Source organism: Gnatocerus cornutus, chromosome 5 (assembly GCF_029298725.1).
Source record: "Gnatocerus cornutus isolate USDA-ARS CGAHR chromosome 5, icGnaCorn1.1, whole genome shotgun sequence".
In the NCBI taxonomy this organism is placed as follows: Eukaryota; Metazoa; Arthropoda; class Insecta; order Coleoptera; family Tenebrionidae; genus Gnatocerus; species Gnatocerus cornutus.
The window spans coordinates 8,550,504-8,565,851 of record NC_142237.1 but is presented as its reverse complement, the minus strand read 5'-3'; the positions used below and the strand labels follow the sequence as shown (position 1 = coordinate 8,565,851).

General features: G+C 37.9%; 1 protein-coding gene across 1 annotated transcript in view; it reads right to left on the bottom strand.

Moving 5' to 3' along the window:
* chinmo (Chronologically inappropriate morphogenesis) overlaps positions 1 to 14,598 on the bottom strand; it is a 34,119-nt gene extending 19,521 nt beyond the window's left edge. Inside the window, exon 1 of the mRNA XM_088036105.1 lies at positions 14,287 to 14,598. The gene's annotated coding sequence lies outside the window, so the exon portion shown is untranslated. The remainder of the gene's footprint in view (positions 1 to 14,286) is intronic.
* Between the last annotated feature and the right edge of the window lie 750 nt (positions 14,599 to 15,348).

Here is a 15,348-nt window from a genome sequence, read left to right as displayed (position 1 = left end):
ATTTTCATCGCGGGTCAGATTACTCAACTTTGAAAGTAGCGAAGTTTCCGTCAACGTTGTTTATAAATATCCTTTTATTTCATCGTCAATTACCGATACATGATGGGTCCGTCCAAAAGACGTCGACTCCCTGCAATGGTAAAAATAACGCAGGTCAAACTTCGATCAGACATTAATTATGAACGGATGTGTCCTCCTAATGTACCATCATAACAAAATGTTGGCTCGTGTCTAATAAATATTATATTGATAACAGCGATCGATAAACTGATAACCAAATATACCCCAAACTCTTTACGCGTGTTTGGAAAAATCGCATCTTGCCGGAACAGTTGGCCGACATTTAAACAGCTGAAACCGCTGAAATTTACAAAACCTGTCCGACGAGTTATTCGCACAGAAATTGCTTCTTGTAATTAATAGACAGTTGCGGCTCCACGTGGAGACTACGGTGACAAAACGTGCCAAAAAAGACAGCGTGGGCTGCATATAAAACCATGCGTTTATGTTTGTTTTTTTTCAGGCGACATTAACAGGTGTTTTTCAATTCTCGAACATGATGGATGGTTGGAGTTCACGGCATCCTTTTTTCAGAACTGAAACAGGACATTAGTCAAAGTTTTATGAGGGAATTAAGGAAACGCGATCGGTTGCGTCAGAAGTAATTGATTGTTGTAATTTTTCTGATACTGAAGTTTAAATTTAGCATTTACAGCTGCAATGAGATTACTTGAGTGTCCTATTTCAGTGGAGTGGTCTGAATTTTTTCAGGCTAGACGAAATATTGTTTGGTCCTATTTCATGGGGTCGCAGTTGCCAAGTGGCAAAGACACAATTTTTCGGAAGGCCGACACTGGGCAATAAAATTATCTAGATCACAGGTTTAGAAAAATACTTTGAGACGACTTATTTTTAAAGAATGCATATTTTCAAAGGGATTTATTGCCGACCACAGGTTCCCACTGTAAACAATAGAAGATAAGATCAACAGACTCTTACACGTTAGTACAACCTCAAATAATCATCTTTCGGAAAAATTTTTCGTTTTTAAAAGTTCAAATTAGATTACAATCTAAAGTGTGCATTTAAGACCGGATCAATATCTTGAAGAAACAGTTATTTGGGTGTATATGATCTGAACAATTCTCACGTTTGTGGTCGAGACGATAAGCGAATCTTCGTTTCCTGAAGTAAATTTTTTCAGTTTACAAATAACACCAAAACCTTTTAGAATTATATCAATCAATGATACAAGAAGTGTTTGCAGCCTTCAAGAAATGAAGAAAATTTTCTAAATCCACGTAACTGCACAGTTATTTCTGAGAGGTGTATTAGCATAATGCGTAATTATTATCAACACATTAGTATAAATTTCACTACTGAGCACTGAAAGCTGTAAAAATGCAAATGTAAGATACATGTTAGCGGCCTCCAAAGTAGTAAACAAGGACGAGATAATTACTTACATCACCCTGTTACAAGGGAGCTTTCAATGGCTTTAATATGACGTCATTGTGTACATCTTTAAAACGCATCACCTCCAAATTTCCACACCTTTGTCATCCGATGAGGGCTTAACCAGGCCTTGGATGTCACTACATTGTCACTTTTCCACCAAAGCTTCCAATAAAACAACAGTTTTAATCCTGCAGGATGCCTCTCCTTGGATCGGGTTGCTGACACAAAAAGGACGCGTTTCAAGTACAGGGTCGTATTCAAATCAAATTCTACCGAAAATCATCGATCTTTGTTATTTTTAGAACCGGCGATGACGAAAAATTAATTCAATGTCATTGCGGCGATGTTGTGTCGAAATTATTCTAATTGGACCATTTACGGTGATTATTTACTTATAAAAATATAAATTAGACGCTATCTCTCCGTCATTAGTGAAAGGATGTGTGTGCACTATGCGACAAATCACTGGACCTTGATCCGACGAAATTTTGATTTCTTTGGCGATTTAAATGATGAATTAGGCATTTCCGCAAACAACGGGGACCATGAAATTTTTAAACAATGATGCGAAATTAACACCTTGCACTTTGCATGTGTTTAAGAATTGTTTACTGACCTTAAAAGGACAAAAAAAGAGATTTTACGCTAGAATTGCTAGAATGCAAAAACTGACATTTGCGCATGAGAATTCGTTTTCATTTTAATCGCATTAAATTTAATTAAGCAATCTCATTAGACAATCACGTTTTAAACTGCGTAATTACGAATCCAAAAATGTTTACTGTATAGTCAAAATACTAATATGACATAAAGGATGATTACTAGTCCCCTACTTTGATTTTTTTTTACAAAAACAACTCGAAATACTTCTTTAATGTTGCGAATAGTTTTGAGAGGTAAAAGCAGATCATCGAACTAAAGAATACCTTGTTTGATGATGAGCTAATTAATTTGTCTAATCATTTATTTTTGTGTATTCCTAGAAATGGTTGGTAGTTTTTATTTCCTAGAGAAAAACATATATGAAAATGAATAGATATAAGTTTCAAACCATTTGGCACTGTTTCAGCTCGCAAAAAATCGAAAATTCGCAGTCTCCTTCAGTTCCTTCAACTAAAAAACATTACATCATGTCATTTGGATGTTATCGTGACGTCATAGGTCAGCAAAAGAATGTGCATAAAAAACCGATCACGTGATCATCTCCTCCCGTGTAACCTGACACCCCACATGCCAAAAAGCAATTTCCGGATCCCCCAAGGGAGTGAAGTAGAATAATACAAGTAAGTCCAAAGCATCTTTTCTTTTGGTTCGCTTTTCCTGCAAGTCTGTGGTCTGTTGGATGAGTTGGTCGTGCTAAAAAAATGCGAATCATGCGATTCCGAGCAGTCCGGCGAACCCTGCCGAATTTTCGCGCCGCCTCCGCTTTCCCGAATTGTTTATCCGCGTTGCTAGGTTGCATCACGTTTTTGATTGGTACATTGACCTGCGGGCATTTGGGCGCAAAAATCCGCCCCTGTGCCCAAAAATCCTTGAAGCAGGCAATAGGCAGTTGCCCTCCGAAAAATGTCAGGGCTAGGAAAAAAGTGCATGGGAGCGCTCCTGTTCCTGCGGAGGCCCCGGAGCGTGGGTGACGTAACTTTGTGCGTTTGGCGCTGCAGGTTTGCAAATGTCGCTTGGCCATGAGAGCGCGGCGGCGGGGCGGGGGCGGCCGGGGCATTAGCCGCTGCTAAGGACGCTCGGCATGTGCACAGCGTGTGCGTGTGCGACCCCAACGAACGCCGCTGCTATCGGGAAAGTCTATCTGGCCAAGGTCGCGGGCGGGGCGGTGGAGGGTCCTGCAGCAGCAGGAAATACCACTCGCTGGTTATGCAGCGCTAAATTCGCACGTTTTACCTGATGGCTCAAAGGGCTGACCAGCGGCTCGGAAGGGCTCATCAGGCTTTTTCTTATTGCGGCAGGCTTTAACGCATTCATTTGCCGGAAAGAGCAAGGTTATCATGAGACAAAGAATTGGCTTTGTGTGAGGACGGAGCCAGTGGCGCGGAGGACTGCAGTAGCGGTGCGCCACTGGATCGGAATCGCTACGATGACACTTTTTATTTTTAAAACTCAAAGGTTTCTTTGTCATGAGTTCAACTACCCATTTTTTTGGGATCTATTAGCGAGGAGTTTCAGTTTTTGACGTCAAAGCATTGGCTATTATCTTGTTGCGCTGTTCTTTTTATTATAAATGAATAAAAAGTGCAAAATTTCACGACAATTTGATAAAGTAAAGACGGAAAATATCTAATTAGAACGTCAATTAAAGTTAACGAGGGAAAAGGGAAAATACTGCGAGATGTGTGCTGGTTCCCCAAAGCACAGTCGGAAAACCCCAACTACTCCACTAAATTTTACTAAATTATATCACGAACGTGTAAGATACGAATTATGGAACATGCAATTAACCACAATTCCCAAATTTTCATCTTTAATCACAAAGGTGGTTCAGTAATCCAACCAACGATCAAACCCAAAATATCAAGAATAAAATGTATAGTCTCGTATATTGCCCTAAAAATCGCGGAAGATTTGATTTAGTGGCGTTGGATAGTACATTACATAAATCTTCGGTGTTCGAAACCGACTTTGATAACACCGATATTTGATTTCTAAAGAATCGAACAATGAAACATTACAAATTTAGAACAAATAAATGAAATGTGCATTTAAATGACTCAAATTTTCCATTTTTCAATTTTTGTTAACTGCTCCACTTCGTCTTTTTTACGAAGAAAGCCAAAGCAAAGCGCCATATCTGCTGATACTATCGCATCAGTGAGAGATCTCCAAACAATAAACTGACAGAAAGTTACCAAAATTTAGGACGTTGCAAACAGTGCATTTACACATAAGAATCGCCGGAAGTGGTATCAACTTCCCACTGATAAAGGACAATATTGGGAAAAACGACTTTTCAGTAAAGAAAAAGACAAAAACGAGATGGTTCGACGTTCGTCAAAGACCGGAGTTGACACCCAAGTGATAGTTGAAATCTTCATTTTAATAGCCGATTATATTTACATTTCGAATAATAAATATAATGTAATATGCAGAAGGAAAACAGAATCGAAGGTCAAATATAACAATGAATGAACCCGCAGCGCTGAGAAAATTGAATAATATTCTTGGAACGTACTTCAATTTTTAAAACATGGGAGTGAATTCGCGGTATTGTGTATGACATGGGTTGTTCCGAAGGTAAATTATTTCTATTTGCATTGGCGAGAATTCTCACGACAATCAATAAAAATTCATTATTCTAGTCGAGTCTACGGTCGAGTTTCGCTTTCGATTTCAGACAACATTAATATTAAACAAAAAATAGAAACATCTGAGGGTATTATTAAAAGTAAAAATAGAGTAAAACATTTTTTATTGTAACGAATTTTAGACATGTACCTACGTGGCCATGTTTGTTTAGGTACCACAAATTCAAATAGGGTACTACCAAAATGTCTTTTAGTTCGTCTTCCTGGCCCTCCGAAGTTACAGTTCGGGCGTACCAAAGGGCGCCAGTTTTTCACAACCATGTGGAAACCTAGTTGGGCGTTCCATTATTTAATATTCATATTTCGCAAGATTTAAATAACTTTCCATTGTGCGTAAACGGCTATAAAACTAACGAAAACGCAAAATTTTAAAAGTAAAATTCTGACCCAAATTCGTAAACATTAACGGTCGCACTCCGCTGGCCACAGTCCCATCCTTGACCATCGCGTTTCAAGCGAAGAATTCGAAGCCCACTTCCGGAATTCTACTGATCTTACTACAACCGCAACACGTAAAACCCATTTTTTCATCGAAAAACCCGAAATTTCAGCACCCAGCATCCACTTATATAACCAGATCTCGGACCTAGTGATAACTCTTGGTGGCAATGTACGCTTCAGGGCCGTATCCGCCTTTTTGTTGCGTCGTTATATACCAGATAAGGCTGCATCGTTATGAAATATATTTTGCGCGGAAAAATCGGGGTATCGATATTGGAGCATTGCCCCTACTGCATGCCTAATTTTTTCGCAGTTCTCTGAAATGACATCGATAATGGCAGTCATAGGTCAAAATTGTTTTACAAATTCGATAAAACTGACAACAGTGTGCAGCAAAGACCCGTTTTTGGCCCAATTTTGTCAAAAAAACGTTGCTAACAAGGAAGTCTAAATTCCATGGTCAGATACGCATTCATATTTATAGAAGGTTACGCACGTCTTGATCGGTGCACAGTTGGGGATTTGAATCGGTTGGGTTGGCAACGGTCGCACTGATTTTAATTTAATTGATACCATTTCCGTAGAGAAGGTGGCAAAAACCGTTTTTACAGACGAATGTGTACAGATGCAATTACAACGTTTGCTCAGAGATTAAATTTTTTTATTTACACAAAAACAACAAAACGTCTTATCTATTGAATTTCCTAATATTCATGCACTGATAAAAAAACTGACTATTTTATTTTCGTGTTTACACACGCGGTAAAAATCCAAGGTCGAACACTTTTCAGATATAATTTTTTTACACGTTGAAAATATTTACTCGATTCAATGTAGAGAAAGATAACGAACTTTTTTCGGTAGATTGCAACAGCGAGCGACCTTAGTCAAATCATGGAGCGTCTCAGCATTATTCCAGTGGCGGCGCTTCTGCATGGGCATTTCCATGGATGTGACTGAACACGCCGCGCTTGGTCATTAGTTCATTATCATTACCATTACACGCATGATTGACTACAAATTCATTACTATTTATTATTGTGCGTGCATTAAGGTCTTGTTTTCAAAGGTGGACGAATACTTTGGAATTAAATATGAATTGAGCAGTTTTTGTGTCATTGCCTATTCAAATGAACTGATTATACTTAACGTTGTTTCGGCAAGTTTTATGTGCGTCAGAATCATTATCACAGTTGCATATTCATACAATTATAGATTAAAATTCATCCTTTTGGGTTTCGAATTTAAAAGGTAAAAACGTGCGTTGTTCGAACTGCGATTTTCTCATTATAAAGATCAATTTTCAGTTGTGATAACATTTGATTCTTATCGTGGTATCGTTATGGAAACACGACAGTCTGGAGTTTTGCTTGTTATTATTAGAAATAAATTTTTGTGATGGTGACGTGACAATGTTTTTGGGTTAAGTAGCCAGCAATCGAATTTCTAAAAACTATTATCGATTTTTCAAGGCAAAACTTGGCAAATAAGCCTGCAATTTCAAGAAGCCAGGCCATAAAAAATGATAATCCTTTTGAGTAGACCTGATAATATCATTTTTGAGAACTTCGAAGTTGCACCACTATTTCCACATTATCTAACTAACAATAAGCTTTTTACAAAAACAGTAGTTAATCGAAGATAAGAAAATTCTTTAGGAACGCTGACGCACTTATCAAAAGTGCCTACTACGACTCGGATCATCAAACTATAATTAAACATAATTTCGGGTCCTACAAGCAAAGTCAAAAGAAACAATCAAATATTAACACAATAACTATAGGAACTTTCGGATATATTCTTCGTAACGATTTTCATTTAAATATTTAGTGGGCTAAATTGGGTCAGTTGAGGCAAATGTACAGCAAACGAAATATACTTTGGAGACGCAATGAAAGGAAATTAAGACTTAAAGTAAGTTTTTTTGGTCATTAAACGAAAGAATAGTTTGACAATAGCGCCGCATGCAAAAATTATACGGATTTCGTAATGGAAAGTCGTAAAATTTAATTACCACCTGTCACACGCACTGAAATGCGACTATAAATTACGTTGGCTGCTCAAAATTCAAAAAAGTGACACTATCAACGGAAAACATCGCAACACCGACGCCACTGCTTCATTATTCGCAGCGGCGTCGTTTGCCGTGGGCCCCACGTCTTCAAAACCTAATTAGCGCTTATTAAATTTTTTTGTTCATATAAATACACATTACTTTTTGTTGGTTTCGGCCATAAGCAGGTAATTGCAGAAAACCGCACACACCTTTCGGAAGGAAGGTTATAGATTTCCAAGAATTTAATTAGATTCGGGCAAAAAGCGCGTGTGAAGTGACCGGGCAGGTGTTTGACGAAAGCAGGAATCGCTGTTATCCAATATTCAAAAAAATTATCAAAGACAATGGGTATTTTTCCACAGGAATTGCATGTCATGAATTCCGCCTTTACGTGGAGCTAACCATAAGATTATCGTCTATTGACTTTTGGAATTAGTACCCTCTGGTAATAACAACTCAAAATGTCATTGGACTTGTTTCATAATCTCCATTACCTGTATTAAAAATAATAAGGTTGATTGGTAATATCCACAACCGCCACCTCTGCCTGCATATTTTAAGACATTGTTTTTCAGGAAACTGTATTACCCCGGATTGATTATCGCCGGAATCCAGATCCGGCCTCGGCACCTGCTCATTGTCGGCCGCAGCGCCCCAAGCTGTCGATTTAAAAAACAGCACGCTTTTCATTTAATCATTACGTTGTCCACTGATTGAACTCTGATGTCGGAGGGACGCCCGAAAAGTTTACATTAAAAAATGAACACGCCTAAAACATTTTTAAAACCCATTTGATTATTGATAAGAACGGTAATCAACGAGCTTTTTCCAGGGGTTCGCGAGCCTACCAACCGTGCCCCTACCCATTTTTTTTTCGCATGTCGATCGTTGTTACGCTGAAGATGGACACGTGACGATGGACAATTGATTTTTGGCTTATAAGGATCTTGATTTGAATTTGAGGAGGAAAATATGCCACGCAATACCGCAATTGTTCGAAAATAGAAGAACGTTTCGGGTGTTACAAGGAAAAGTGCAAATTTTATTGATTCGAGGGCGGGGGCTATTTTTGGTTTTTTTGACGGCGGGAAAAGGGATTTTCCGAGGAGGAAGGTCAAGATGAACGGCGGTGATGTAGGTCCTGATACATCTAATATTTAGTTGCTTGAGAAGAGATACGAACAACAGAGGCGGAGGAATTTTAAAACACAATCTTTGGGGGCTTGGTACAGGTTGTAGGCATAACAGTAATAAGAATTGAGACTTCTAAAAAAACTCAGATAGAGTTGCATGTAACAAAAATCCTTTGTCATAGGTGTCACATTCAACAAAGGCTATTCAACTTTGCTAAATTATGAGAACACATTACTGATGATTTAAAGAAAGAGTCAAAGAGTGAAAAAATGCGCCCGTTACGTGTGCAATTAACTTGCAACTTCTACTTAGAACCTACAAAGACACGCCATTGTTTTATGAAAGGAAAAGTCACGATGTCATGAAAGAAATAATTACAACATGTAAAATTAATTAAAAAAGGGAAATCTAGACAAGTGTTCTGTTTAATTTTTTATACTGTTGCAAAAAATTGGCCGCATCTCCGAAATTTGGGACGATAGGTAAGAAAATTTTGAAATTTGTAAAGAAGACCATCGATTTTTTAATTATTGGCGTTTATACTATTAAAATTTCGGTCAAAAATAAATAATGGTGTTGTAAAAGCAGCCTCGTGTTATTCATAGGTATTCAAAAATAGCCAGGGCTTGTATTTTTAGTATTTCATAATTGGATTAATTGGTTCGAAACCAGCAGATCACATCACATAAAACTTGTTGTCTGAAATTAAATCACCTTGAAATGATTGTAATTTGGCCACGCAGGATATAAAAATAGTAATTTTCTATTTTCCCCGAAAAAGTAGGTCAGCCTCGAGTTGTGCAGCCGTAAAAATCTGCAGTGCAACGTCGAAGTTTCCGAAAGCGAAACCATTAATCACTAGTCCGCTCCGCCACTGTTCGCCAGCTCCTGACGAAAAATCGTCCACGATAAGGATAATGGTGACCTAAACAGTCCTCAGTTTATTAACCCTGATGATTGGCTGACGTCACATAGCCGTGGCTTCTTTTCGTGTTAAATTATGCATTATCTTTGTGAACCATCCACCTGCCGCCCCCGCCTTCGATTGGTAATTACACCCCTACCCCCGTTATATAATTTGTTGCCAGGACAGGCCTCGCTGCAAGGTCAGACCCGGCTCAATGAAAGTGACACAAACAGAGAAAGTGAAATGTCACCGGAGTGACGGGCGATCGGGGGTGGCGCGGAGCGAGACGCCAACCAGGGTACCGCACAGCCTTGGCCCTTGAAAGCGTGGGCAGACGTCGAGGACGGCGGAGGACGCGGGCGGCGGCGTCGAGTCGTCGCGCAGACACCTTGCACTCTGCTTTGCAGCCCGCCCCCGCCGCCGCCTCCGCCGCCGCACTGCGTGCCGCACTCTCAGGGTCGATCGTCGTAAGCCTTCACTTTCTATTTCTCCACATTCAATTATTCCGCTCCTACCGACTGCGCCAAAAATCGAAAATGCAGCCGGGCTGAGCGGCGCCGACGCCGTCTCCAAGAGCACGGCGTCCAGGTGCCGGGAGTCACTTTCGTTTTTTTCTAAGTTCAAGGTCGGCGGCGGAGTTGTTGCCCTCCCCGGCCCCTGACGTTAGCTGGGGCTGCAATAATTTAGGCTAATTGATTTAAATAATAAAAGGGCGGTATTGCCGGGCTACAAACACTGCCTGTGCTAAATGGTAATTTAATTATTTGGAAGCGAGATACTGACAGAAATCACATACGCCATGAAATAACAAATGAAAATTGCACTCACTTCGAGACGCCTGACACGTGCGCCATCTAAATTGAACTAATGAAAGTGGGCGTGTACCGACTTTGGGGCCTAAATTTTCGGTAAAAAAAACATACAAGCAGAAGGTAGGTAGGCAAGGGGCCAAGGGAAAGTTCAGAAGCGAGCTGAAAACGAGATATTAAATATTACAAGATAAGGTATAAATAGCAGCCTCCCTTCAATAAAAGCTTTTAAATTTAATGGAATCTTCATAGTTTCACCTTAATTTTGAGTAGAAACTACAGAAAATATTTTTGTCAGTGTACTAAACAACTCAATTTAAATGTTTCAAAGGATAAAAAATACATCTTCCATTGTGTACACCCACTCAATATAATAATAGTGTCAAATTTGTCAAGTCAAAACCAAGATTGTTCAAGTACAGTGACAAATGGCTCAAAAGACAAGAGGAGATGCCACATCACACCAGCGTGGGTTGACTAGAAGTAATACATGCACATTATTCCATTCTAGTGTTTGAGGTCGCAACCAAGAGTCTGCCGCCATCCAATTAATCTAAAATTTGACAAATCTTTTTTTAGATGTTACGTTATAAAGTGTTAAAATCACACCTTTGCTTTTCTTTCTACACTTGTATTCTGTCAATTCCGACAAGGGACAGTTATAAATGGAGGGTGTTTAACAGACTTTGTTTCCCCAACTTTTCGCTAGATAAAAACGAATTAAAATAAACTAAACGAGCAGATTATTTTAATTTGCACCGCTCTGTTTTTACAGGGTTATTCATTGCAAATTTTTTCGCATCACCCTTAAGTTCAGAAGTAAAAATAATTTTAGCTGTATAAATTGGAAGACTCGGTATTAAGATGTACAGTCGCGACCAAATTATTTTGGACGTAATTTTTTTGCCATTTTGAAAATTTGAGTGTAGTCTCCGCATTAATGTCAATTTGACATGTGAAACTCACGCAATTTTGTCAAAGTGAACAATGAAATAAATAAAGGGTGTTTTACACTTTATGACAATCAAATGACTATGACGTTTAAAATAATATAACCGCGACTGTACGTGAGACGACTCGAAATTCAGAATTCAAATATAAAAAAGATCGGAGCCCATTGTTAATTTTTTATTAAATATGCTCAGTATAAAAAGACAATCGTTTACTCGTTGGTCCACGTGAATTTTATCTGACATATTAGTGAAAGGCTAAAGCTATTATTTTCCAATTAAGATTACTGGTTCCTACCTTTTAAAATTAGGTTTTAAGTAATGCATCAATTTTTTTTGTTATACTTTTTTCAATGAATGAAATGTTCGAGCATTCTTTGTTAGCCCAACTCCCAATTACGCAGTAAACCACCTACAGCAAAAGAAATGAAGAAAGGAAATTTGGTTTAGAGATTTTACCAAATTATTGTTAATTGGATTTCTAATTAAGCATTTATATTCTATTTAAACTAAATATGTTTTTGGAATGAAGCTGTACATTTCAGTTTTTATATTTCAATTTGTCAATGTTTCGACAACCTGTGCTTCGATGATAATAAAAAATTAAATGTTTTGAATTGCTGCACTAAAAATGATGATTTATATTTAATTTCTACAAAATTGTTGTTTTCGTAACATAGACTTTTCATCATCCATTAGTGTAATGTAATAATAATAATAATAACACATTATCAATTTGATGTATAACATAAATGAAAAAAGCTTACTTTTCCTGAAAAATTTCCACGCAAATATCGTTTTAAAGTAAGGACACAAAAATTATATAACTTCATATACATAATTTAATATTTTCAGTAGACGATTATTTTAATTGTAATTTTAACATTTAGTGTAGTGAACAGCTTCTATTTGACTCATTTTAATCATTTTAATTTCTAAAACTGTGTGTGTGTATACTTTTTAATATGTTGTTATATTTTTGTATTATTTTTTTTTGTATCTTGACTTGTGTATGCTGTTGTTCAGCTCTTAACATTAATAAATTACCATTACCATTACCATAATTAAAACATTTTTTTAGTTGTCCTAAGTTGACAAATCAAAATTTGAAATCTACACAGAAAGTTTAAATCTGTCAGCACCCAAACAACGAACTTCACAATCACAGACAGTATATATGAACGCTTTCATGCACAGGACCTTTCAGTGACGTATTTCAGCATCGTAAAACATCTCACCATTCCAATTCGGGGTGTATTTTGGGTTGCATATTAGAGAACTCCAGCGTCAATACGCCCGGAGTTACTTTGTCAAATAAAAAAGTTGGAAGGGTAAATTCGTTCTCACTGTTTACAAAATCTTAATTAACGTTTTTGTAGGAAATGTTTGTCGTGATTTGTGGCCCACGTCGTTAAATTATGCTGTTCCGACAAAAAAGATACTTCATTATTGAGAAAAATGGAAAAGAAGCATTACAAACTTGAAATCAGGGGCAAATAATGGCGCCTGTCTGTGAGACGGTTTGAGATGACAGACAGTAGTACCAATCAATTTTTAATTGCAAAGTTGATTCATCCACCATTTTGACTCTAGTTTCTGATAGAAAAAGAGCTTCAAAATTTGCATCGACTAAAAGAATGGTTGCTTGTCAATAACTATTGCAAAAAAATAATTTGGAAAGAAAAAAACGTATCTAGTGGTCTTTGCATGTTGAAAATAAAACAAAACCATATCAAAAGCGATCGATACTTAACCTAAAACTGTCAAAGAGTCAAAGCTACGAAGCATTTACTAAATTTAAAGCTGTAGGCGCCGTTTCTTTTAATCTAAGTGAGTACCTACTTTATGGGACTGAAAAAATATGAATTTTCACTGTAAAAATTCGAAAAAAGCAGTTTTGTATTTAATAAATAATGAATCCATAGACTATTTTACAAAATTCTGTCAAAAAGTACAATTTGGCTGTAGTATTTCGTCCTGTTCCTAGCCTCGTCCTCCTCCGATTCCGTTTTTATTTTATCGTGCGGTTGTTTGAAATGACTTTAAAAAGTGAAACTTCGAGATAATTGTGTTGATTACGTGTTTTGCGTGAATGGAAATAAAGTTGATGCATGAATGGATTGTTTTCGTTTCATTTTATATCAAATCTGGGTTTCTGCGTATGATTTTAAAGCGACCGTCGCCGCGACGTTGCGTGAACAAATCGATCGCATCATCACTTGCACTTTTATACCCCCTTCCCACCCCGGCGAGGGAACCCCCAAAACTAGGCCATCTCTTTATGATTTTTTCCCGGAGTTAACACTAGGCAGGAGACACTTTTCATGTTGATTTATTACCGGATCGTAAATCCCACCCGTAAAACGTCGAATTCACCCCTTTTAAACATTTATGGATATTTTCCGTGCGATTTACAATCCCTAATTAGAAGATTCGATTACAGGCGCACGCCACTGGATAACAAATGAAATGTGGATTTTTGGCACCTGCTCAAAAAATCGGATTTTCACCGATAAGTTGTGACGGGGCTTAATTAATGCAGTTGGCAGTGGTTTTTCAAGGTCGGTAGTTTTCAAGAATGGTGGATGCGCCTTTTCGGGTTTTCCCCGGAGACGTTAAAAATAGGAAAACTTCCGACAGTTGACGTTGACGTGATGCATTTCGACCTAATGAAAGTGGTGCAGATGTTTGGCGTCTTATCTAGGGGTGGAAATTTATTCTAATTTATGCATGTAGCCCCTAATTATATCGTTTTTGGGTTTTAGGGGTTGTTTTGGAAATTAATGGGTGCAAAGCGGTGGATGTGAGAGGTATTTTATTGCTTTGGCAACGCTGGCTTGAAGGGTTGCCTATGCAGGAGCGTGCGAGGGTCGGTTAGCTGATTAGCTATTTTGCTCTTCGCTATTACACGGCAGTCAATGAGTCAATCAATAGTTAGGTAGGCATGCATATGCGCCAGGCATCTATGTAACCACCTTCCTCTACACACTCATATCCTGCACAAAGGACAACGCGACAGGGGCGCACGCCACTGGCGGGGGGGGGCGCCAACCATAAACAAAATTCTCCACGGCCTCCCTGATAAGGAAAATAAATCGGAGACTGCAGCCTTGGAGATTTGAAGGTTATATCGCAACAAACCATTTGATTGGCGGATCGGACGGGGTGAAAGTGAATTGGAGACATGCAAGGGGTGAAAACACACAAAGACACTCACCTGCCGAAGATCCTGGTTTTGCTCTCTTCTATCCCTCCATAAAATTAAAATACACAGCGATTCAGGTACAATGGAATTATGTTATTATTATGTAGCGACTGGGAAAATCGCGGTTGCCGCGAAATTATTCTAACCTATCATTTATCACAATTATCACAACATTTACTTAGGTATTTAATTAGGTACGAGTTTAAGAAAATTTTTGCCAGTGTCTGGATGCATTTCTCTGTTAAAACAATCAATTTTATTTCTCTCTAGTTTTGTACACTGGCACTCGGTCTTGCACCTATCGGCGCATGTCAAATTTTACCTTGGATCAAGTTTTTTGCCATCGCGGAAGAGTGCGCAACCTACGGTGCCACCTAGCACAGAAACAAACCAGATAACGCACGTGCGTAACAGTGCGTATGTTATATTTTAATTGCATTACATCAGAGGGCACCACCAACTTAAATAGGAATTTGTGCTTTTTGTACACAAAAAGTAAGCCATCAACAAGTCAACTGCATCGTATTGTGGGTTGCCTTACAAAAAAAGGTCTATGAGTTTAAAAAAAAATACTAATTTTATTATTTAATTTAATAATTTTGAAGGAATAAAAGTCTAAATTACCCATTGTCATCAAATTATTTTGGAATAAATGGTTTAATCAAAGACGTGACTTTTGAATTATCACGGGCGACTGGATTTTATTCCATTGATTTTTTCAAAGGGATTAATTTGGTTTTCAACGAAATTATATCACATTTGGGGTTCCTTTTTTACGATAATTTAAAGGGGTTTTCGCATATAGTTTTCTTTGCGTCATTTTCGTACTCTATACTTTTTTGTACGTTTTTAGAGCGACAGATGTAGGACAAGTGGTAAAGTTCTTCTTCTGGTTCTTTTGGTGCCATGAGTGCTCCAGTTTTATGGAAAGTGTCATTCTGCAACCACTTACATCACAAAATTATATACAAAAATAAACACAATTCTGTACCACAGTTTTTTCCATAATTATTTAGAAATGAAGAAAAGTTTAAGGTGTTGAGCGAATTAAACAATACGAGATTATTCAACTAT